The following is a 22,552-nucleotide window of genomic DNA, read 5'->3' as shown; positions in this document are numbered from 1 at the left end:
TTATGTAACCGAATGAGAATGCGGTATATCGAGTGAAACGTACACACCAAAAATTTCTCGTTCAACTGGAACAAAAACTGCAGTTTTCAAACGCATTTCCGCCCTAACAAATTGCATGAACATGAGTACATATCAGCAAGACCTTTGCAAGTACGAGCCATGGTGGAACAGCTCTTAAATTTATAAAAATTTCAGTGCAAAGTAAAAGTGAAGGGCATTCGAGCAAAGAAAACAGAAGGCTCAGGTCCAGAATTTATTATTGAATCTACACGCAGGTTTTAGTTTTACAACAAACGAAAAACTACAGAATGAAAACGACGCCCAGAACAGCTAAATAAAGCAAAGCAACCACAGGAAAAGCAGGAGGAAAATTCTCATGCTTACGGCTCGAGCAATGCTAAATTCAGACTTTGGCCGCTGTAAACCATCCAGATTCGATTATTTTAAGCACTACACGTTTAAATGAACAAGGAAAGACAACGCCTACCAGGTGTTGTCAGTGCCCGTATAAGCGACTCTTCTGGCGTGGCCCAGCGTGCGTGTATTCACCAATACAGCTAGTGATTGCAGATTAGTATTTGGCGGCGTGTGAAGGCGATCACTCTCCCGCCTCAATGCATTCTCCCTGCACATGCTTTCTCATCCGTGGGCCAACAACACCTCGACGTCACATAAAATGATGGGAGTGAACGCAAATTGTTATCAGACGCAAACTTGTTATTTAAAGAGAGTATGACATGCTTCGCATTCCATGAGATGTCCTCTGAGCCATATCTTCTAAATTTTATTTCCCTCCATGATAACGCACGTCACCGTTATGATGACCGCAGAATGCAATGCCGATTATAATTCAACTGCAACTTCTATACCTAATCTCGCTCTAAAAAGGACGTCTTGCTAAACTCCCTATCCTGCATGCCACGATATTTAGGATTGCTCTTAGCACCCAGCTCCCCTCGATTCCCACGAGAAACAGGAATGGGAACTGACCTGCTCGTGTTTTGAAGGACCCAAATATCTGATATATGGGTAAGCACCGGTGACAGGTCACTGTTTTCGAGGCTGAGAAGAGGGGGCCCACGTTCTTTTCGTTTTGTCAGTACTTTGCTTCGCCAGCAGCGCACGTTTAACTCGCTCTTTCACCCCGATAAACCAAACCGTCCAGTATATTCCAGGAAGCGCTGAATGCATCAATGACAAATAGGTTGTGTGCGTAAACTGCGTACATTGTGCGTACTGTGAAAACTAGCCCATTGTTACATACCCAAAGAATAGCCAATATGCACAGAGGTGCGCTCTAAAATGTTTTAAGGGATCCCTAACTATTTAAATGACTTAATTTCGTCCCCAAGTTCTGTCAAGTCACTAATCAATACTTTCCTCTCTTGAAAGTAGTGCTCGGGCATTACCAGCGTCCACCACAACAAAATTGTACGCGTACTTTTAAGCCCAGATGCTCGTAATTTTTACCCACTAAGCTGAATTGGGAAACTGATTGATTGATTGATTGATTGATTGATTGATTGATTGATTGATTGATTGATTGATTGATTGATTGATTGATTGATTGATTGATTGATTGATTGATTGATTGATTGATTGATTGATTGATTGATTGTAGGGTTTAACGCGCCGACGCAACGCAGACGATGAGGCGCGCCGTAGTGGAGGGCTCCGGATTAATTTTGACCACCTGGGGATCTTTATCGTGCGCCGAAATCTCGTACACACGGGCGTTTTTGCTTTTCGCCTCCATCAGAAAAGCGGCCGACGCGGCCGGGAATCGAACCCGCGACCTCGTGTTCAGTAGCGTAACGCCTTAGCCACTGAGCCACCGCGGCGGGTGCATTGGGAAACTGCTAAAAAGGCAGAATTAGGCCCAGCCTGGGGCACACTTTAAAGGTGCCATTAAAAATATAAAAAAATTGTCTATTCAAAAGATTCCTCCTCTGCAGTAACGCATCTCACATTTATTGCAAGCTTCACTGAAGTGAGCTGTATGACGAGAAAAAAACAATAGAAATGCCACTCAGCAACTCAATTGCCGCATTAAAGTTATAATGCACTATTGACCGCCAATGCTGGAGGATACAAAATCAAGATTTCTTAAATAGGCGTTAAAAGTTGCAAAGCAAACTCATTGACATTGAAAGTCAGGGGATATTGTGTAGCAGCAATGAGATTAGAGGTTCAATAACAAAAGTTCCGCACAAACGCATAAGCTTACACGCCGAACCTATATAAAACTACCGGTTGCGGATTCTAAGAAAAAAAGTCACCTTGAAGATAATTCTGTGGTGCAGTGGCATTTCTACCAGGGCACTAGGCAATGACAGTAGGTGACACTAGGGGGACACTAGGTGACACTAGGAGCAACAATGAGCTTACTTGACCTTTTTTGTCATGTTAAACCCAATGCTCGATGCCTAAAGAAACTACGGATGAGGGGGGGGGGGCGGTGGAGCTAAAGACCATAGAAGATCTGTTCGGAGTTTTATAGAAGCTAGAGTTTACCTATATACTTCTCGTTGGAAGGTAGAGTTGCGCGACTTCCCGCCATCATTGCATCTAGATCGGTGCAGGAAAGCCATCCGTCAGGTTGGAAGGTTTCCGGTATCGAATAAGGCATCTCACTGAATCTGTCACCGAATAAAGTGTTATGTTCTTCGGGTATAGTATACACTGGCGGCCAGCATGGCTAGCTGAGCGCCGGAAGCAGAAGTCTGCACTAAGAAAAGTCAAGACCCAAAGTGTCTGTTAATTCGTGAGGACCGCACGCTCGTCCCCGTAAGCGCATCCTCTCTCCAGTTGCGGGTTCCTGCTGCAAATATAACACCTCTCCCCGAATAAAGCATCGTTAATTGCCAAGCAAGCCCGAACGCTATTAAAAAACATAAAATCTTTGGGAAAAAAACGGTTTCTTCAATGCCCCTTTAAAGGAAAAAAAAATATCCATTCGCACCACTTTAATGGCGGCAATTAACCAAATACGGCTTGTTTCCGCACTTACAACGTGTCTGCACAAGATCGTCCCACAATTTCTCTAGCGATAAAGGGATACTGCCCTTCCTCTCTTGATTTCACAGAAGCTGGGTGCTTCGCAATGGCCTCACCATTGCCAAGGGGGCGTCTGAAGCGTTGGCAGTGCCGCGGTAAGGTGGTTCGCGAGTACATTCGAGCCATATAGTTAGGCTTAACGTTACTTTATCAGTTCGAACTGAGTTAAGGTTGCCCACCCTAGACGTACAACAAGTTGTTTTCGCACGGCGGGTCCTGGGCTTAGCGTAACGGCTGCCCGACGTTAATTCTGAAATGGGACTATCAATGACGGTTGGCTACGCCTCTTAGTCATAGTAATGAATTGAAGGAAGAGACACAAAACGAAAAGAGTGATGATGGCGCTTTTACGGCTGCATGTTGACGTACACCTTCAAAAAAGCTTGCCGACGCTGACAGGCAGACCCATATTTATAATGCAGAGATACCGGCCCTCGTGTCATAGTTCACTAAAGCCTCCAATTTCAATTATTTAGTTCTGCGTGCTCGCTGCACTCGCAATGGAGCAGCACAATACTTTTATGTCCTGCTGCTCGAGAGGTGTGTTATTTATATCATAGACGATTAAAAGCTGCATTTGTAGTGTTCGGTAAAATGGCTAATAAAGAGAACCATTTAAGTTAGTCGCCAAGCAAAATCTATCGATCCGTCAATCAATTAGCGCGATAGAACAAGGAAAGTTTACCGCAACAAATCAATAAGCGTAACCTGAATTCTCTGTGCGTAATTTGAAGACTGCTAAAGTGTTGCATGCCCACATAGTAGTTATTCCGACTGTGGTGCAGATGTTAAGGCAAAATTGTTAGATACCTCGCCAAACGCGAAACGTGACGATGTAGTCTGTAATCTGGTGACGCGAGCAATGCCAAAATCAACGCCGCAGTAAAACCAAGAGATATTCCAAAACCAATTTCTGTTCGAATGCGATTCAAAACGAGTTGCCAAAGCTGGAGCCAAGCGCGCCGACCACTGCGCACACCCAGCACTCTGTCAAAATGGAAGCACAATTATCCTGGTGCGTGCCGCCTTCCAAGTGAACGTGACGCCACATGCATAGAACAGCTGCATGCGGGTGCGGGCAATTACTGTCTGGAAGCCGTCGCCAGTCTGCCTGTCGGAGTAATGCTAGACGAAAAAATTGGCTTGCGATTACGATACTCCCTAATGCGATATCTGGGCGCAGCAGCAGTGCGCTCAGGCAGCACCACTCACTCGTGGGTTCTCTCGACTGCAGCGACGATGAGCCTCTACGTCGGCTGCGCAAAGTGCGTCTCAGAAAGGGACCGTGTACTGACGCCAAGCGTCGAAGCATCGCCCCGTCGAGCGCCTAGTGCCGGCACAACATACTGCCCCCTCATCTTTCGCACTCCGTACTTTCGGAGAGCGCTGGCTCACGCCGTTACGGTGAACTGCCCTCCCCTCCCTATTTCGCGACACTTTGCTACCTTTCACTATTGTGTCTTGCCATCGTTCACTCGGTTAGGACGGCGACGCGGCTCGTTCCAGAGACAAGCGCCGAAGGGCTGCGCCCTAAAACGAAGAAACCAATATGAAGAGAGATATTCAACCAGGAGTGTTTCGTAATGTCTATGCTTTCACCATAAAATCCCCTGGACAGGCTTAAATTCGGGAAGAGCCTATTTTTTTACGGTGGTAATCATTTTGTTACCATTCGCGTTCGCGGAAGACAACAACAACTACCACGATCAACCTTAGCGTTTAATAAGGTATCTTAGGCTTTCGCCCTAATGAAGTACGGCAACTGAGTTGTAAAGAAAGTTGGGCGAATTGGGAACCGGGTGCGTTTTGAGATCGGTGCATATGAATTCAGAGAACAGAACGCCACCTTAACACCACCGAAACTCGGCGGTTCTTGGTGAAAAAAGATGATCCAATAATGTGTTGTGGACTCCGAGTTTAAAAAGTTCTTTAGAGACGTACTCGTGGTTACATAAGCGCTAACACTATGTTTATAAGTCAAGAAGTACGAATTTTAGGCGAAGCAAGTTCCATAAATGTTGTCTTTGCTTGACGAAGCAGACGCGGGTACGTGCGAGACAATGTAACATGAGCTAAGAATAAAAACACGCAAAAAGATAATGAATATGATGATGCGAAGACATTTTTGGACACTACGCTTTCGGACACTACGCTTTCGGAATCACTACCTCATAAGTATTACTCAGCTCTGGGCATTTCTTTCCCCAGTGGTCGGTAAGTTGTTGATGGGTAGTCAACATTTATATTGTGAGCACTGCGTTGATATCACTGCAACCAAGCGATATTTCGTTAATCTTGGAGCAAAGAACAGAAACTGTTAACATTTCCAACTAGATGCGGAACATTACGAGCTCTTGCCTCTCGGCAGCCATGGTGATCGGGGCCACCTGCCAGCTCCCTCGACCGCGTGCTCACCTTTCATGATATTGCATCCCACCACCGTCTTGAAAAACTCCTTTAGCACACCCGGTCATCGCTCTACTTAGCCACACCATGTGATCTTGTGGCGGGCTCTATACCCGCACATTTCCTACCACAATTTTTAGGCACCTCATCCACCCTGCCCAGCCCTTTGCTCTACTCCCGGTCTTTCTGCCTCGAAAGAGCTGACCTGAGCCGCATAATGTGTGGATGGCTCAGACGGCTCCCTCTTGAACCTCTCCTCTGTTTTTAACGCGCAGCATTCCTTGCCGAATACCCCCCACAGCCAGGACCATGTAACGTCTTGCATTTCCACAAAAGTGCAGATATCGCGAAAGTTCCACCTGTAATCGTGATAAACGCGTTATTGGAGGTAACAGGTGGCACGAAATTTTGGGTGCGTTCCAATTTACCGTTTAGACAGCTTCGTTGCTGTCTTCGCGGACAGTACGCCATGTTAAGCCCCGTTCCAATTCGAACGAAGCAGTCAACGAAGACTGCTTCAAGGAGACAGCATCGAAGTCAGCAACGATGCAGGCTACCTTCCTGTCTAAACTAATAAGTGACGCCAGCGCCACCTTTTTGCGTATTAATGTTAAAACAAAAACACTTGTTCCTTTATTTAAATATTTAATATAAGTTACTAGTGATGAAGATGACTGTTTATTTTTTAATTACGTAACATTTGTAATAACAACGGTAATAATAGGTACGAAACCTGCGGCTTGCGCAACTCAACGTGTCTGCTATGACTCCGTCGTCTGCGCTGGTGTTGCGCTTGCGACCGCGGCGCCGTTCCAATTTTATTCCTTTAGACGTCTAGGTAGACTGCTTCGTAGGCTGTCTACGAAGCTGTCCGCGAATTGGAACGCAGCATTTGAGAACCTTAAAAATGAAAAAAATACCAGAAATCTCGGAAAATAGCCAAGCGTGTTAACCCCTGCATTTCCACGATAACGCTGATTTCGCAATAGTGCCAAATGTTCTCTTTATAATAACGTAACTTGAGTTATTAGGTAGGACAAAATTTTGAAAAACTAAAAAAAAGGAAAAAATCACGGGAGCTGGCGAAACGTATAACGCTTTCTACAATAATGCAGATTTCACGAATGTTTCACTTTTAATCGGAATAATAGCCTAAATGGAGATAATTGGTCGAAAGAAATTTAAAAAAACTGAGAAAATAAAACAAGACATAAAATAATTACGCATAATGGCGAACCCTGTAACGCCCCGTATTTCACAATTATGCAGATTACGCAGAAGTTCCAAATGTAATCATTATAATAACGTAACTTCAGATAAAAGGTAGGACGAAATTTTAAAGAACTAAACAGTAAGAAAAATAATATAAAGTTTTAGAAAATGCCAAAACGTACAACTCATGGCATTTCCACAATATTGCAGATTTCGCAAACGTTCCATCTGTAACAATTGGTCGAACTTAATTTTGAAAAAGAATTCCACAGAAATTCAGATAATTATCTACTACTGCCTAGAATTTTTATGCGGCTTACCTTGAGTGTGATTTTTGAAAGTCAAAGTTTTTATTTTTTCTAAATCATTTTCGACCAATTATCTCCATTTACGCTATTTTAACGATTCGAAGTGGAACGTTTGCAAAATGTGCATTATTGTGGAAATGCAGGGTTTTGCATAGTTAGCCATTTTCCGTAATTTCTTTTTATTTTTCTTATTTCTTTTCATATATCTTCTATAGTGTTCCATAATTTTTCCATAGTGTTCCCTATTTCTTTGTTCCAATTATCTAATTTACGCTAATGTAAAGATTATAGGTGGAACATCCAAGATATCCGCATTATTGTGGAAATGCCCTGTGTTATAAGTTTTGATATTTTCTGTAATTTTCTAATATTTTTTTTGTTTTGGTTTTTCAACATTTTGTTTGACGAATTATTCCATGTGCGTTATTATAACAATTACATCTGCTACTTTCCCGAAATCTGCATTATTGTGGAAATGCAGGGCGTTGCACAGTTCGCCAGTTTTCGTATTTATTTTTTTTCTTGTGTTTTTAGTTTTTCAATATCTTATTCGACATATTGTCGCTATTTACGCTATTATAACGATTATAGATGACACTTTCGCGAAATCTGCATTATTTTGCGAATGCGGGCCTTTACACGTTTCGTCATTTTCCGTAAATTTTTGTATTTTTCTTATTTTTCAGTTTTTAAAAATTTACGCCTTTTTTCTCTATGTACGCCATTATAGCGATTACACGTGGAACTTCCACGATAGCTGCATTTTTTTTGGAAATGCAATGCCTTACACGCTCCTGGCTGAGGGGGTACTCGGCAAAGAATATAATGCACTAATAAATTATAGGAAAATTAGAAAATAATTACGTAGACTGACGAACCGTGTAACCACCAGCATTTTATGTAATGCAAGTTTTGCGGAAGTTCCACCTGTAAGAGCTCTATTACCGTACATGAGACAACTGGAAGAAATCATTTTGAAATATAAAAAATACGAAAAGTATTTAAAAAATACGGTAAATGGCGAACGGCCCAGCGCCCTGCACTTCCACAATAGACCCTTTGCAAAAAGGCGGACAACACTGAGAATTCAGCGGTGGTAACACTGGTGGTGAACGCGACGACGCCATTAGAAAGGAAGCAGGTCGTAGAAACGCCGTTGCGGTTGCACGTTTTCGCCCACGGCTTCACGAGTCTGTTGCCCCACGACGCGTATGCAATTACGTGGACGGTGGACGGTAGCTACTCCATAGAAACTCTGTGCTCGCAGCCTTTTCGCTTCCTTTCTAATGGCGGCGCAGCGGGTGCACAGTGTTGCCAGAGTGGCTTGCTGCTTTTCCGCCAACGATTTGGCCATTTTGCAAAGGGTCTATAATGCAGATTTCGTGATGGTTCCACTTCTGATTGTTACAATACTGTAAATATGAGATAATTGGTCGGACAGGATACAGAAAAGGCAAAAATGTGACTTTAAAAACTTCCACTATAGCAAGCGGCCTAACTATGCTATGCATTAGTAGAGAATTCTCGGAATTTCTGCAGGATAATATTAATAAACCTGGCAATAGAACGTATAAGCGCCACTACACGCCCCCCTCCCCCCCGCCCCCCCAAATATAGCAACTTATGGTTAGGCTGCGCTCCACGTTTCAATCAGCTGAATGATTTTACTTTTGAAGTGATGTGTTTACTGGATTTTAAACCTCCTTTTACAATGAAATTAGTCTGCAAGCCTTCGAAACGCTTCTTTTTTTACTTTTTTTATAATTTAGTGACAAAACAGTCCTATTTGCGGATATTTAATATTTTGGCGCGTAATTTATTTTTATAGTGTAAGTATTTCCGAGTAATCTAAATTTATAAACAAAGGCCACTACATTTCTGACAGTTCAGCACTGATTGCATATGTCGTGGATTATTGTAAGGGATTTGTATTTGGCCAATTTAATGGTTTCGTATGCGTGAAGTATTATAATCGGGATGTTGCAGGTAGCCCTACACGGATGGTATCATTAACTGCACTAAACCACACTTCAGGACATCATAATATTGACGCAATATTTTTGATAAACATGAACATAGGTGGAGATGAACAAGGGTAGTACAAAAAAATAAAGGGAATGTTTGAAACTTTCTAAGAATGTCAAGGCGAAAGGCTCGCAGGAATTTCAGGAATATACTTACGAACGTCTATGAAACTCTGTAATTTTTACTTGGGCACTAACAATAAAGGTGCCAAGAAATAAGGTAGTAAACAAAAAATTAGGGAGATACATGAAAGTTTGGAAGAATGGATACCGAAAAGCCCAGCTGGACCTGCTGTTAGTTGGTTCGTGTACGTCATTGAACTTTGCGGCCGCGCCCATCACCAAATGACGGACCACAGACTGCTAAACTCTTTGCGCTCCCTAGCCATCGCCAGTGAGCAACCTGTTCTTCCCTGTCGGTTGCTTCACCTCCCAAAGCTGCTGTATTGCCCATACACCACTGCTCAACCCTTTTTTGGCGCAGCTGTTTACCTTTCCCGGCGCGCCCCGTTTTTATTCTGCCAAGCACTTCTCCGTAGCTCCTCCGCACTGCGGTTTCCCTTCCCGGCGCGTGTCCCCGGCACGCAATTCCAGGATCGGGAGACATTTTTTTTTTTTTTGATGATTCTGTGTGCGTGAACACCATTTTTCACAAACATGTAAAAATTTCGCGTTTATATACAGGTGAACCCCGATTTGACTACTTTATCGGGACCGTAAAAATGGTTGTAAAATTCTGGCGTCGTAAAATCCGAACAAAAATTACGCCTATTAATCAGTTTCGCACGATGAATTTGCAATAAATCGCAATATGTAAACTGGAAACTATTGCTTTGCAAGGCTCCGAAAGCGAAAGCGCTGAAAAAAATCTGGTTCATCAATCTTTCTTAGGAATCGGGAAAAAACGCAAGTGAAATGTACGTGCCTTCGCAGGAGTAGTTGCATGCTTGTTGTGTATCGGAATGAACTTAACAAGTTGTGAACGAGTCGTTTTGCGAACTCACGGTTTGCTGCAGCGACAGGAGCATGATTTGTGGCTCGGCGGCTGACTTGTGGATGTGTTTTGCGAGCGACGTACTGCTGGCGGGTCGCTTCTGTGAAGCTCGGTCCTGTTCGGTGGCGTGTACGGTAGACGGTTGCATTGCGATGAGCTCAGCTTGTGGAGCGCGAGAGGCAGAGTTCCCAGCTTGTACCATGAATTCGCGAACGCGTTCCGCTACCCGCTAACGTGTCTCTCGTCGCACAAAAGCCGTCACGTGCGCGACATTCGCCCGTCGGTAGAAAAACACTGCAGCATACGCTGCCCTATCGAGGCGACCCCAGCAGCGTTGGCGCTCGTGCGCGTCATGATGCACTAGTTCACTTCACTTCTCCTAGGCGGCAGCACCATTTCAATGCAGAACGTTGTAGGCGGATATAAGGCGTGTTCGTACAGGTATGTACGCTTGAGTTGATAGCGCAGTTTGTAGAGTGCTTCGCACCTTACCTAATGGAAATTGCTTTGTCAGTTCGGTTTGGCAACCAATTATTCGAGGCAAAATCTGGCCAATGTAACACGAAAAAAATAATACAAGGATGTATTGGACGTAGTCTAACCACTGCCACAGTATACAGCTTATACAGTAAAGGTCCGGGACAAGATGCGCTAAAACGAGTCAAGTGAATGGAAGTTTCACCTGGAGTAAAGTCTTTATTCGTTAAATTGCCTACTGGTACACTTTTAACCGCAACTTGGACGAAAGAAAGGAGCCTCTCAGTTTCTTAAGGAACTAACTGTTTCATTTGTAGACAACCCACAGCTGTGAAGCATGTCTTTCTTCATTGGTGGGCGCAACTGTTCCTTTGAGATCATCTCCAAAGGACATTTCAGGAAGAGTTTCAACTTAGCCAATACGGCGTACGTTTTTTTTTCATTGATAGAGAAGACGGTGGGCCATTTGACAATGTCATGTTGAAAAGCCTGCAGAGTATTTGACGTTCGCTCACGGAATGGCTTTACTGTGATGCAGACGCGCGACCAACGCGAAAGAATTTGCCACAAACGGGCCGAACTGGGGCATTGCAGAGTAGGGCATAACCCCGGGTCGACGCTTGGCCAACGTCACGACGCTGTAAACCGTCGGTTGCCGGCATGTAATAAAGTTACTCCTATCCTATCCTATCCTACCGGAAAGTGTATCACAGTTCGTTGAAGTTCAGAGAGTGAAGAGCTCTCCACCACAGGGGTTATCAAAAATTGAACCTGTAACTGCGCTTAGGGAAATTTAAAAGACAACACCGGCCCTAGGTTGCTTGGCGGCAAAACTGTGGATTTTACTCTTTCATCGTACCTGGCATCGTAATACTGTCCAAGACCAGCAATAAAGATAGATGATTGTGGGTTCGATTCCGACCGCAACTGCGTCATGGAACAATTTTCTGGCGCTCGTCCGTGTTCATTTTGCATGTCATTTCCGCGATAGATATGGCGTCAGAGAGGTGTTCGTGCATCCCACAATAAAACGCCTTCACATTAAAAATATGCGAAAAGGATATTGCAGTGCAGGTGCCCATCACTTCGCATTGAAATAAACACTGTACCAAAGTCCACTGCCGCGATTCCCGAGAGGGAGTGTGAATTAAGGCACACTCATTCAGGACATACACATGAGAAAGCCTAGTCCTGTCAGCGTAACCTTTTTGGCGATTCACAGCATAGTGGGATAAATAAACACTTGCTGCACACTGCCCCTGCTACCGCTGCGCAACAACAGGAGGTGCCAGATAGAAGAGAGGGAAAGCAATTGTGCATAGAGGCGGGTGCCGGCTAGAGTGAAGAGAAACCAAAGTTGAGACGGAGAAGAAAGCTTTGCCGGAGAGAATCGATTTAGCGGGCTCCCGGTCCGACGAACAGGTACGCGGCACTTTCCTTTCGTCCTCTGGTCGGTCGCGTGCTAAGCCTGGATTTTCGGATAACGCAAGTCATGCACAAACGCGCAACGGATAAACGAGGTTTGTAATACATAGTTTCTACATGGACTTCGGAGAAGTGGACAAGTTCTTTGCAAAACTCGGGTTGATATAAAACCCGGGGACATATAATCTGGCTTCCTCTGTATATCGAAGGAATGCACTTTCAGATAACTCAAGTAATGCTTCAGTGAATCGAGTAATTGGTAGAGTAGTACTAAGAGACCGATGACCTAAGAACACCTCCGACTGGTAGACAACACATCCGTATGCCTGCCCGTTTGCCGGGTTTCAAGATACGCTTATACAACAATCGCTCCAAGTACGCTTGGTGTCCGGGAACAAAATCTTCCCCGAGGCTTCACGTGTCTTCTAATCGCGAGCCATTCTGCAGCTCGAACATCCCGATGTGTCTGCTATTAGCAACCTGTAACTACCAAAGTGACTCACTGTTCAAAACGCTAATTGGACATCGAGGTTAAACGTGTCATCACTTGGACTCTCTTGTTTAGTAGATTATATCCACGATGTTTAAGACAAATTTGGCCAAGTTAAAAGTGTGCCCGTGCATGTAAGTGTCTTGCTTTGACCACATCACCATCATTGCCCAAGGCAAATAAAAGCTTTGTATACCTCTAGCCTAACTTTTGTGACCTCTACCTCGTGTGCTTCAAGCTTCACTGGTAACCCATCAACAGAGAGCAGAATACCTTGCGATTTCTTTGATTTTCAATGAATGTCTGCCTTTGCTTGCTGAAAATTTGGGCAACTACATTTCGCAACATTTCTGGAAGAGGATTCGAGCAAATTGGTTTTCCTTAACGCTCACCCAAGATCAGTCGATTGCGTCTGCTCAGGAGGCAGCGGCGGGCCATCTCTCTGCAGCGGCTCAGGGGTGGAGGTCCGTGATTCAGCCACCGACTTGGCCACTGGCGAGCAGTCTCCCGCCGCCGACGTGTGCCCGTCGTCTGATGCAACTTGCGCTGAGGTAGAGAAAGTGTTACATGCAACCCTACTCTGTAGAGGAGTATTGTAGTGTTGGCTGCACATACTGCGAAAAAGGCAAACTTGGTGAATATATCCCGCCAAATCATACATACTTTTATAAGTAAAAGTAGTATCCGGCATTTTCGAACACTCCGTTAGGACGTACCATTACAGCGTATGGAAGTGAATGCAGAAGTCCATGACAAAAAGGTCCAAAATCGGTCAAAACGTTTTGTCAACGTACACTGCATGCTCTATAAGTTTGCTTTCGCGCAACACAGGCAAAGCTGACACATTAGTAAGGCGTAAATTATGTATTTCCTGTCTAAAACTGTCAGAACTGCTGTAAATGATGCTTGAACTAGCGCCGTCGAATATGATAGAATGCGACAATTGTATGTGACCACTCGACCTAATTGGGTACAAAAGCAGACATATTTTGGCCTTATTTACACTTAATGCAAACTGAGTGAATTATCTGTTTACTTTGTTCATTGCTGCTTTTTCCTCCAAGGTCGTCTTGGATTCTACACCCTGTGCCCTGTACCCTGTGCCCTGTGCACTCTAAGCCTGTGCCCTCTTATGAGATCTTTCTGACAACGGCAGACACGCTTTCAACACATATTTAACTAATTCCACTTATCCGTTCCCCTAAGGCTAGAAGAAACAATACCTTTCTTAATGGAAGCTTTTGTGTACCCGCGAGAAATGGACACGTCCATGGACTATAATAAACTAGAGTCGCATGCACTCTGGTGATATTATAATGTACGTATATCATAACTTTATATGTACTCAATGGTGGGTTAAGGCCGACTCCTTGTTACGTTTTCATCCGCCCCATCCAAATTCCGTAAATATCACACATGACTAATTATTTATGTAAAACATTTAGCGCCTAATATAGAATGCTTGGGTGGTTCCCGTTTTAGAAAACTAACGACTGTATACTACAACAGACCTTGACAGTCTTTACATATAACAGTGTGAGTTTTATTGTCTGATCATGGGGTCAGTATAGCGTTTATTAACCAAGACTATCTCTATATTATGGTGAAAGAAAAGCGCGAAGAAACAACGACAACCAAAGGAGCGATTGCAACGGGACGGAGTGCTACTATAAAACAAACTTTTAATGAAAAAACACAAACATATATACATCAAGAAAAGACACCGAAAAAATTAGCCGCGTATCTGCTCCTTTCGTTGCAAATGTCGACAAGAGACGATAGTCTTTATCGACTTTTGCCAAGTAAATGCCTCCCTTCGCTTTCCCGCTCACCTCTCGTGTTGTTCCTCTAGCGTCGCGCTCCTCCCAAGGTAAACGCGAAAGGTTTGCCTAAATCATTTTAAATTTACCGCGTTCCACTGCTCTGTAGGCCGGGTGTCTCGATGCCAACGCTGCCGTACGGCGGAGACGAGCGTGGATCGAGGCGCGTTTGTTTCAATGTTTATAGAACTGCGCTGCTCCAGTCCACGTGCGTTCCAAGCAGAAGGTGAAACCTATCTAGTGGAACCTTTCGTAACTGTTGCCGGTTGATTACTTAAAACGCCGCCAGAAGCTATAGTGGCGGGGGCGACCACAGCAGGCGACGGCGGAGTGAATTTTGTTTCTGCAGTTGATGAGTATTTAATTTCGAAAAAATCAAGCATGTAGGATTTTTGATAAAGGAACACTGCAAATATCACTTCTGTATTAATCTGTTGTCTTATATTTGCGTAAGGTCTTGTTCTTATTCAACAATGTTGACAAGTATGAACACTATACCAGAGTTAGAGAGGTAGATTTAGCTGTGACTATAAGTAAAAGTAGCATCCGGCATTTTTTACTTGGCCGAGTGGCTCAATCAGTTACAGACAGACAGACAGGCCGACAAACAGACATACAGACAGACCAAAATTTCTGGGTTTAAGTAGCCCAAGAAGGATTATCGTCTTTAATAAGATGCTGCAGCACTTGGGCCAGACACAAGCGACTTCTGTTAGGTAACATTCAGATATGCTACTTCAAGATTAGACAGATACGGAGGGGCACTTACACGCTTATCACCCATTTTCGCAATGCGGGCGACCTCAACGATTTCGCGCGTTTTTTGGTCACGGTGTCGATACAAAACAGTTGCTTCACTGAGCAGATAGCATCCACACGACGAGCAATGCGCAGATAGGTATTAAAGCTTATCAGTTTTGAAAGCCCTTTCATGTTCGCGAAGACGGATATTCGAACAGTGTCCAGTTTGCCCGATAAAGGCACGTTTGCAGTTCAACGGTATGTTATAGACAACCGCCACGCGGCAGCCACTACGACTGAGTGGGTTTGACGCAAGAAAGGCCGGACCCTGAGCATAACATGGCCTTTCTTTCGACAGCCGCGCAAACACGAGAAAATTTATCAGGGGCACTAAACAATACATCAACGTCAAAACGTTTCGCCACTCTTTTCAAACAGTGTGAAATCCTATGGATGTAGGGCACCACCACAATTTCTCTTTTTGTAATTTCTGCCTTGTCGCGGTAGGGCTCAGAACAACACCCAGAAATCCGTTCCTCCTGGTTTTCGTTGTTTCTTCGCGCCTTCGTTTCACCATGAACCCTTACCAACTCGCCCAGTTTTATTTGTTCCCTCTAGCTGGCCTGTCCTCGTAGGAAAACTTATATTCTTTGTTCATTTTAGATGCGACTGCATCTCATTCACTCGCCTTGTCCCTGCATCTGGCGTCGTCGGCGTTGTCGTCGGGGTCCGCCCCTCCCCCATTCTCCTCGCCGCGCGAGCGGCGCTCTCCGCCGCTCACCCCCTCTCCTCTCCGATAGCGAACACTCTCTCGCGAGGGACATTGGATTGGATTTGATTTGATTGGAGTGGCTTTTGGCTTGGCCTGGCTTGGCTTGGCTTGGCTTGGCTTGGCTTGGATTGGATTGGATTTGGATTGGATTGGATTAAAGTGGATTGTGTTGGATTGTGTTGCGTTATAGCCGCGGCAGACGCGCTGGCGCCGGCGCGTCCCCTCACCGTTATGCGCGCTATAAAACACGGTGCCTGCGCCGCTCCGCTCCGTCGTTCCAGCGCCGTTCCTCCGCTGTCCAACGCTGCAACGTGAACCCCCTACGCGTCGCATCTACACAGGGTTTCCCGCGAGGGGAAGTGGGAGTTCTTTTATTCCTTTTACCTTTATCCTCTGTAACATATTCCGCTGACTATATTTTCTCTCATCTTGAATCCATACGGAGCGGAAAGCTTAAGTCACTTATCGGCACACATTACTGTCTTTTACCATTCATGCAAGACATGTTTCAGAAATAATACCACTTCGCGTGCAAACCACAACCTTATTACACCACTGGATTTCTCGCAAATCTCTAATCGGCTTCATTTTTGTATTTGGTCAGCTGTGGTGACTCTGGTTCAATGTTTCTGGTGCATGCATGTGTCTGTAGGATTTGATTTTGCACATAGAGCTGCTTATGTAAGATCGGTGTCTTTTCTATCATGTTTTTAGCGCCTAAGTGCGCTTTTCCAGGTTAGTTTTTCTCAGGTATATGGTTTCCGTCCACTTAGACCCCCCCCTCCCCCATTTGCTACACTTTGGAGTTCGCGAATAAATAAACGAATGAATGGTTATCTGTATTCCACCTGTTCTACAATGAAGCATATTGTAGCCGCCCGAACCCACAAACTGTATTAATGCGTTCTTACGCAAGCCAATAAATACTTACCCGGACTTGGCGGTTTAATATCTTGCTCGGTGGAGGGGTCACTCCTGGCACCTGTTATCGATACTACGTCGGGCGTTCCACTTTTTGGCATTGGTTCTGACGGCGGTGTAGGGATCTTGGGATGGTCGGTCGCATCTCCCCCGGGACTACTTGGAATCTGGGAAAGAAAATAGAAATGCATGTATTTAGTAAACCACGCAGCTTCATAACGCATTTTCCGCCTCATGCATTAGAGTCGCATATCCATATCGAAACGTTACAATCGACTAGACATTTTCATTTTCCTTTACAAAGGGAAGAAATCACACATGCTGGAGAATATTTTCAGTGAGGGTTTTATTGCGGCGATTTCTTAAACTCTCTTATGTTTATCCAAACTTTCTCCTGCACCGTTGGTTACCAAAAGACCATCTTGTTTTTTTTCTTTGCAATGTCTGGATATGAGATGGTTCCCCCAAAGCGAATATAATTTAACCCGTCTGAGATAAATTGGATAAGTCGAGTATAAACAGCTTTCAAAACCAAACCGCACACAATTTTTGGAATGTTTTGAAGTGAGCCGGCCCAAATTGCCCCAACGTAAAAGTTTCCCGCATACAAAAAAAAAATTATAGCCGTTCCACTCAATGTGAAAGCTGTCGGAAGTGCAGAGCAGAGTTTCGGAACAATGGGCTGCAGCGCGGTCATCCCCTCGCTGCTGCATTTCAAATTTCCCGCCACCGCAGTGCTCGCGCGCCCTCTGCTTCAAACTGCACCTGCAGGAGTTCTGTTCTTTTTGCGCATGTTTTAATTTCGTATGCTGCAGCTGTTTTGCTTCATTTCGAAAGCGTGATTTGCTTCTTGCGCGGCTGGAGCCTTTCTGCTTCCTTTCGAGCGCGCCATTTCTTTCTTGCGCGGCCGCTTGTTTCACTTATTATCGTAAAAAAAACCAATGAGCATTCCAATTAAATGAACGCGGGGGCTGCCGGTGATACACAAAGATTTTACATGAAATGTACCTGTAGTTTTCTTTGCGCTAAATAGCGGAGAGATGTATGACAAGCGCCAGCGGTTCACGAGGGTTCGAACGGTTATGACTACTTAAGCCGCGTGGTTGTCGAAGCCTCACCTTGAGCCCCTAACGCTAGTACAGACGGCTCTACCTGGGTCCGTTATCTCGCTGCGCCGCCTGATTCCGGCAGTCGCATCGACCGTTAGCGAGGTCCAACGACAAGGCGAGCACGTAAATTGCTCTGCACCTAATAGGCCATGCAAGAGATAGTCCGCCGAGCTCCCTGGTAGCACAACCCCTTGCCCTAGGCTGTTCTAGACTGTCTCGGGATGGGAACTAGCACACGGTCGTAAATATAGATGCAGCCCAACTGTCATTGCTGAGAATCAATCATCCAAATATCTTCTACCAGTTATGTGCACAGACCTCAGGAGGTGTGGTTGGACACGGAGGTGCTGCAGCCGTTACTCCAGGCCGGCGGATGTAGCGTGGCTTGGGTTCACGTGGTGGTGCTGCGGGTGGCACATTCAGAGTGGCTTCCACCGCCACAACGTCCGGATGGGGATGGGCCGTACCGTCGTGGTAAACCCTGTTGCGGATAAAAATATGTGGGGACGACGAGCACACAAGCCTCGGCTGTGTCAGCATCATATCGCAATGTCCTTTCCGACAAACGTGCGATGATAATTAACTCTGTGAAATATATTTGACCGTAGTCCATGGATCCTGAGTGCCGTCATACTGCTGTTCAGAGGAGGCTCAGGACGTGGAGCCTAGCCCATAAGGATGGCCCTATTTCAGGCTTGAAAACCACTCTCTGCTCCGCAAACAAATTGAATCGGCACTGTGAGACCCACATATATACGGCTTTGTGTAGCCCACCGCTACACGTCCTATAAAGACAAGGATTACTGCAGGGGAAAACACGTGCATGGGTCGCTACAATGTGCGGGAAGAATGCCAACCATTGAACAGACTTACTTGTAGTAAGCGTATACCGCGCCTAGTGCCGCAACCAGTCCGAGAAACACCGCGGGCATCACGACGGCAGCCAGTGAGCCAGAACCGGGGGCTGCAAACGAACACTGCTGGGATCTCAAGGCGTAAAGCCGAGTTAGGCCATTACCACCATAATGGCGTGTGTTTTGCGTGCTTTATGTGGCGCTTCGTGCACATCAGACGTGTCGCGCTAGTGATTGCGAACGCTTCTTTAATAACAGGCAAGGGTGGCATTTAGTCAAGATGTTAATCTCCTAAATAAACCTTGTCATACACCGAAGATGCCGCTTTGAGTATGCAAGCACAAGAACGCACTTGCTGGTATGAAACGCATTTACTTCTCAGTGCAGTCATCAGGTTCGGGGGAGCAAATTCGTTTTCCTAAATCATTGGTTGACTTGTCACAGTCAATATTGTTGCAGAGGGCCATTATCCCACATCCCTGGTGTTCTTGTTTTAAATAGTTATTCCACCATCAGAGTTTCCATTAGCAGCGAATTAACTGACATGTCTTCCTGCCATCAGTCCTTATCGTTCCGCAACTTCAGGTGACGGACCAGCCGGTAGCCGTCGGGTTAGAAGGAAAGGGGTTTTGCAGGTATAAGACACTGCGTTGCGATGCCTGTTAGTACAGATTCTTTCTCCCTAGAGCGAGTTGCGGATCTACACCAACATCTAAAAGGGGGCAGTGACAAGGGATGGACAGTGTAGGGAATGGGGTTACGCACTGCAGTCTTGGCAGTGCTCGGGTAGAGGAGGCTAAGGAAGAGGGCTGTCGCCCACCCTGTCGCCCGCACCTTGAATCCACCTCTCTTGAACCCACACCGAGACCACATAGTACGGAGAATTCCCCAACCAGAACACACATAAGCTGCAGTGGCGAGATTCATCAAGTAATGCAGGATACCCATAACTCACCAAGAGCCGTAAATCCTTTTAATGCGTAGAATTCTTTGCGAGTACCCGCACCGCGAGGACCGTGTATTGCCCGGAATTTGCATAAAAATGCAGGTCTTCCGGAAATTAAACCGGTGATCGCTATAATAGCCTAAATGGAGATAACTGGTCGCACAAAACTTCGAAAACTAAAAAAAACAAGGAAAATGCAAAAAAATACTAATAATTGCGCAACATGCAACGCCCTGCATGTTCACATTAATGGAGATTTCACGAAAGTGCCACCTGTACTCGTTATAATAGGGTAAATGGACATAATTGGCCGAACGAAATTTTTAAAAACAAAATATAAGATAAAACACAAAAATATAAATAATTACGGAACCTGGCCGATCGTGTAACGACCTCCATTTCCACAATAATGAAATTTTTGCGAAAGTTTCAAAGGTAATGGTTATAACAACGCAAATGGAGATAATTGGTCCGACGAAATTTTGAAAAGTAGAAAATGAGAAAAATATTGAAAAATTAGTAAAATGGCAAAACACATAAGCACGGCATTTCCACAATAATGCAGATTTCGCGAAAGTTTCACCTGTAATCGCAATAACAGCGTTAATGGAGAGTGTTGCTCAAATAAAATGATTAAAAACTAAACAATAAGAAAAAGTTAAATAAATACGGAAACGGGTGAACCACGTAGCGCCCTTCATTTCCAGAATAATGCAGATTTCGGGAAAGTTGCAAATGTAATCGTTATAATAAGGTAAATGTAAATAATCGGTTGGACAAAATTTTGAAAAACTCAATAATGGGATAAATATTAAGAAATTACAGCAACTGACAAAACGCATAACGCATGGCATTTCCAAAATAATGCATATTTAGCAAATGTTCCACCTCTAATCGTTATATAAGACTAACTGAGATACTTGGTAGAAAGAAATTTTGAAAACTAAGAGATAAGAAAAATAATAAGCAATTACAGAAAATTGCAAACCATACAACGCTCTGCATTTTCACAATAATTCAGATTTCGCGAATGTTCAACTTCAAATCGTTATAATACCTTAAATGGGGACAATTGGTTGGAGAGGATTATGAAAAAAAAAAGCCGGTGTAAAAAACTCACACTCAAGGCAAGCGACATACGAATGCTACGCGTGAGCAGACAATTCTCTGAACTTCTGCAGATTTTTCTTCCATTGCCCGCTACACGTTAACGACAGAAAAGAGCAACAAATCTGTGGCAGAGGTACTTGGCGCCATAAGGATCTAATACGAACAACTTTTCAGAGAGTAGACATTTGCAATTATCCGCTTGCTTAGTCTCCTCGACAACCCGCTCTCAAACATTACATTTTGAAGACGTCGTTATACGCCTACATCGCATTTGGCGTCATGAGTTTATCGACTCACGCGGCAGGCATCGATGATCTTCCGTGAGCACGAAGGGCAGCGGGCAGTAGCAGAGGAAGTCGATGCACTGCACGTTGGGGTTGTTCGCGCTGCACTCGGCGCTGCTTACGCACGACTCGTACAGCGACTTGGCTGCAGACAGAGCAAGGGAGGTGTCAGACGCGCTACGCAAAACGCGCAGTGCGCGCACCCGCGCAGATATAGAAAAGTCACGAATGTGCATAAAAGGTATGTGCCCAACATTTGGCTCCCACATGCACACCTGACATGTGAAACACACGTCCACAATGAGCGCCTGTGCGTGCATGTGGGAAGATCACATCCGTCATCCTGAAGACACATTCGACTGGAGCACAGACCATCTTCATCCCGTAGAAGAAACATTTGTTTGCATGAAAAACTTGGAGAAAACCGGAACACAGAAGAAGGTACGCGGATAGAGGGCTCTCCTTGCATGTTTTTGCGTGTGTACGGCGCTATTTCATACTTGACCATGTGCCAAGTGGCCCACCTGCAATACTTTTTGAAGAAGCATTCGTTACTCAATTCATTTAACAGGCTTGGCACAAAAACCACGGACGACTGGACTAGTAGGCAGCGATACATCATCTTGTATTGAGTTCAATGTTCTCCTGTACTTTGTCTTTGCTCCGACCTTGTGACGAATAACGAGTCTCGGTGGACCCAAAACTGTGATTCTGTTCGGATAACCATCTCATCAGCAGAAGAATAAGCCACTTTATAGCTTTGTAAAGGTACGGGGGTCTTCAGTCTTCCACTTTGTTCCAAAACAGCTCACAAACGCAGCAGCGGAGTGCGCCTATGCTGTGGCGCACTCCGCTGATTGATTGATTGTGGGGTTTAACGTGCCGACGCAACGCAGGCGATGAGGCGCGCCGTAGTGGAGGGCTCCGGATTAATTTTGACCACCTGGGGATCTTTAACGTGCACCGAAATCTCGTACACACGGGCGTTTTTGCTTTTCGCCTCCATCAGAAAAGCGGCCGCCGCGGCCGGGAATCGAACCCGCGACCTCGTGCTCAGCCGCGCAACGCCTTAGCCACTGAGCCACCGCGGCGGGTTGCTGTGGCAACTTGGATCATGTCGCGTGCCCTGATGAAATGTGGAATCGGGAACCATTTTTTTTTATGCGGCACCGACTAATACAAGTGTGAGTACTGTCGAATTTCGTGTAAGGTACGTGTTTGGTACCCACAACTCGGACGAAAACAACATCGAGCTTACTGAATGGCGGCTGCAGTGTTTTAGCATTGGACAGCTTGCAAGGGAGGGGGGGGGGGGTAGCCGCGGCATTGCGTCATTTGAATTTCTTCCGCTTTCCCATACGTCCCCTTCGGACACCGAGCATAATTTGAAGTAAGCTGAAGCGCCTGAAAATAGCTCACACACTGAAAATAGGTTCACTCGCACAATAATTTTACCAAAAAGGAATAATGCGGCCTCGCAACAATTGTCGTTACGCGATGGATCGGTGACTTTCTTCGGCTCCACTGAGCTGCCCTAAAAATGATTCTTTCTAGTTTGCGTTATAATTATTTTCAATAATGATCCCCTCGGGATGGGCATAA

This window comes from Haemaphysalis longicornis, unplaced genomic scaffold (genome assembly GCF_048455015.1).
Source record: "Haemaphysalis longicornis isolate Haplotype H1 unplaced genomic scaffold, Haemaphysalis longicornis Haplotype H1 scaffold_33, whole genome shotgun sequence".
Lineage (NCBI taxonomy): Eukaryota > Metazoa > Arthropoda > Arachnida > Ixodida > Ixodidae > Haemaphysalis > Haemaphysalis longicornis.
This window is presented reverse-complemented; position numbering follows the sequence as displayed.